Source organism: Apium graveolens, chromosome 5 (genome assembly GCF_009905375.1).
Source record: "Apium graveolens cultivar Ventura chromosome 5, ASM990537v1, whole genome shotgun sequence".
NCBI lineage: Eukaryota > Viridiplantae > Streptophyta > Magnoliopsida > Apiales > Apiaceae > Apium > Apium graveolens.
In genome coordinates this window covers 119,396,711-119,400,396 of record NC_133651.1, presented here as the reverse complement: position 1 = coordinate 119,400,396, position 3,686 = coordinate 119,396,711, and the positions used below count along the sequence as shown (strand labels likewise).

General features: G+C 39.5%; 1 non-coding gene across 1 annotated transcript; it reads right to left on the bottom strand.

Moving 5' to 3' along the window:
• Nucleotides 1-3,099: 3,099 nt before the first annotated feature.
• Nucleotides 3,100-3,206, bottom strand: LOC141662564 (small nucleolar RNA R71). The gene has a single exon (XR_012550673.1). It is a non-coding gene; the product is annotated as a small nucleolar RNA R71 (small nucleolar RNA).
• Nucleotides 3,207-3,686: the final 480 nt, after the last annotated feature.

The window sequence follows — 3,686 nt, the reverse complement described above, 5'->3', positions numbered from 1 at the left end:
GCTTTTTTCGATTCCCACCAGTAATTAGCTTCGCCTTTCAGAAAGTAGCTAGAGAAATCCGTCTTCTGTTCTTCCTCAACCTTTACTAACGAAAAATCCTTTTCCATCTCTTTCAGCCAAGCTCTCGCTTTTGTAGGATCCGTGGAACCCATAAATTCTGGTGGCTTCACCGACTGAAATTGCTTGAAAGTGACCGTAGGTGCTGCTGGGGGTACTTGATGTCCTGGATGAGCGGCTTGTTGTAACATCTGTTGCTGGAACTGCTGTTGTTGCTGCTGTATTTGTTGTTGCATCATCAACATCTGCTGTTGCATGAGATTAAACATCTGATCCATCTGGTTATTATTGTTTTGGCCCTCGGTGTTTCCATTTGATGGTCGGGTTGTGCTTTTCTTTTAGGTGCCATCTTTCTGGTAAATAAACAATGGGTCTTCTTTAATAATAGTATATTAAACATATGTTAAAATAGTCGATTTGGGAAAATAAAACGGCTTATTAAATAACTGAATAGATAAAACAGCATGATGTGTTTTTTTTTTAAATTTTTTTTTTTTTAAAACATAAGGGTACAACATGATCGTAAATAAAACTACATTTGTAAATATGCAATGGTACTGAAATAAATGTAAATGCTTAAATAACTGGAAATAAAATAAAGAAAACGTGCAAAAGATTATCTCATATATATATATATAGGTAGAACACCAGCTGCAGGTGTCAGTGCTTGATACAAAAACCTATGATATAACAGTCATACTGCTACTACTATCAGTCAAAGTCAGTAGCTATACTCATACCAACTAGTCATACAATACTATGCTGCCTCTATCTACAAAATATACATAATACAACACTCATCGATCTGCTAGTCTCAAAATCCTGGTGGCACGTGGCTCAACTCCTCCTGCAATGCCTCTAGCACTGCCTCGGTAAGTCCTAATGCTCTGTGACATGCTGTCTCCGCACTAAGTGATAAGTGGCATTTTATACCACTTAGAACGTCTTAAAATGGCTTAAATTGGTGTCTTGAAATCAAGTATTTTGTGTATTTGATGCGTTTTTCTAGTGTTTATGCATTTCAGGGTATTAGTTGCATTTCGGGGGAGGAATCATCAAGAATAAGCCTTGGCATGTGTTCACCATTGCGAGAGGAAAGGAATGGGCAGATTACGGCGAAGAAACGGAGCAAACCAGGATTTTTTCCAGTAGAGGCCTGCGCGCCCGCGCAGCAATGCTGAGCGGCCGTGCAGCAACCTGCGCGCCCGCGCAGCTATGCTGAGCGGCCGCGCAGGGTCGGGGAAAAAGATAAATTATTTTAGACTTCTACTTCTGTTTGGCTTCCAACTTCTATGTAATCTGAGTTTTATGGGACTATTATATAGGTAGATTTGAGACGTTTTCACAGAGAGTATTAAGGGGATTATGTTTTAGATTGTGTTTTACGCAAGAAGCGAAGGAGATAAGGAAGAAGACCGATTTAGCACACCGCAACGAAGAGGAAGCATATTTTCTTATGATTCTTGTTTCGTTGTAACGTTGGATGCTAGTTTTCTTGCTTTGACTTATTTACTCTTGTGACGTACTCTGTTTTAATCTAATTAGTTTAGTTATTATTTTCTTGTGTTTGTTTATCATGATTTCATATGAACCCATGATGGCGATAAGTTCTATTATGGGCTAATCGTGATCATGGGGTTGCAACGGATTTATTATGGAATTCTTTAGTTAATTGTTTAATACTTTAGTGTGTGATGATTGCTTGATATCTAGTATTGGTTGTGCGTATTCGTCTTATGTGCGTCGCGAACATATAAGATAGGGTGTTAATCTCTTGTGAGCGACAGTGGATCTTGAGATTTAGAACTTGCCATGCTAGCATAGGTTCATGTACGTTGTGCATGATTAGTGGGTAACTCTAACAGTTTTATTTGCCCTATGTAATCAAAAAGGAATAACTTGTGCTTAAATCGTTGTGTTGTCAAATTCTGTAGACATATAGGAACTCAACATAATTGATGACTATTCAACTTCTATCTTAATTGTGGATGCTTGGTAGAATGGTATTAGTACAATGAAAGTTGGCTTTTATCAGTTTTGTGTTATTCGATTAATATCATCACTGTCACATGCTAAAGGTAATAACAATGGCTATAGAAGGAAGTAATAATGAAGTTGTGATCTCATGAGTGTTTTATTATTGATAAATTGCAGTGTTAGTTAAGTGGTTAATTAAGTAGTTAATTATAGTTAATATTTAATCAACAATTTTAAGTATTATTATCTTAACATTGAGAAGTAATCATACATTGGTGAATGAGTTTAATTAGACAATAATTTAGTCTGAGTCTCTGAGGGAACGAATTAGAAAGTATTCTATATTACTTGCGAACGCGTATACTTGCGTGAATATTAGCGCGTGTTTTCGCCCTAACAAGTTTTTGGCGCCGCTGCCGGGGACTCGGCGTATTTGTTTAGTTTATGTACTTACCATCATTGGTCATTAGGACTCAGTGATTAGGACGTAGTAGTTACTTACTCTTTTCGGTTGTGTTTCAGGTACTTTAGCAAGCGTTTATGCAAACTCGTTCTCGTGCTCGCAAGAGGACTTTAGATACAGCTGAGGAGACAGACGAAGTTCTTGATATTCCGGAGAAGTTAGATTTTGAGGATTCGGATTCAGGAACTGAGCAGAAAGAACCAGTAAACATGGGAGATCGTATTGTTCAAGCTGATCTAGCTCTTATGGATTTTTCTCGGCCTAAAATTGATGACATTCAGTCAAGCATCCTTCATCCGGCTATTCAAGCTAACACCTTTGAAATCAAGCCGGGCACTATTCAGATGGTGCAGAATTCTGTTTCTTTTGGAGGAGCGGCAACTGAAGACCCCAACATGCACATAAGGAATTTTGTCGAGATCTGCAGCACTTTTAAGTATAATGGCGTGACTGATGAGGCTATCAAGTTGAGGCTTTTCTCATTCTCACTGAGGGATAAGGCTAAAGACTGGTTACATTCTGAACCAGCTGGGTCCATCACTACGTGGCAAGATCTTGCGCAAAAGTTTCTGGTGAAGTTTTATCCAATGGCAAAGACTACTGCTATGAGGAGTGCTCTTACTCAGTTTGCGCAGCAACCTACAGAATCTATGTGCGAGGCTTGGGAACGCTACAAGGAAATGTTGAGAAAATGTCCACATCATGGAATGCCGGATTGGATGGTGATCACTGGTTTCTATAATGGTTTGGGGGCCCAATCTCGGCCCATGCTCGATGCAGCAGCTGGAGGAGCCTTATGGGCTAAAAGCTATACTGAGGCGTATAATCTTATAGAGACGATGGCTGCAAATGAGCATCAAAACCCAACTCAGAGGATGACGTCAGGCAAGGTAGCAGGTATTCTGGAAGTTGATGCAGCCACCGCTATTGCAGCCCAGCTCCAAGCGCTATCAATGAAGGTTGATTATCTGGCTACGTATGGAGTTAATCAAATAGCTATGGTTTGTGAGCTTTGTGCAGGTTTTCATGCTACGGATCAGTGTTCTCTTGTCAATGAATCTGTTCAGTATGTGAATAATTATCAGCGACAATAGCAGCCTGTGCCAGCGACCTATCATCCTAATAACAGAAATCATCCAAATTTCAGCTGGGGGAATAATCAGAATGCTATTCAGCCACCATATCAGTA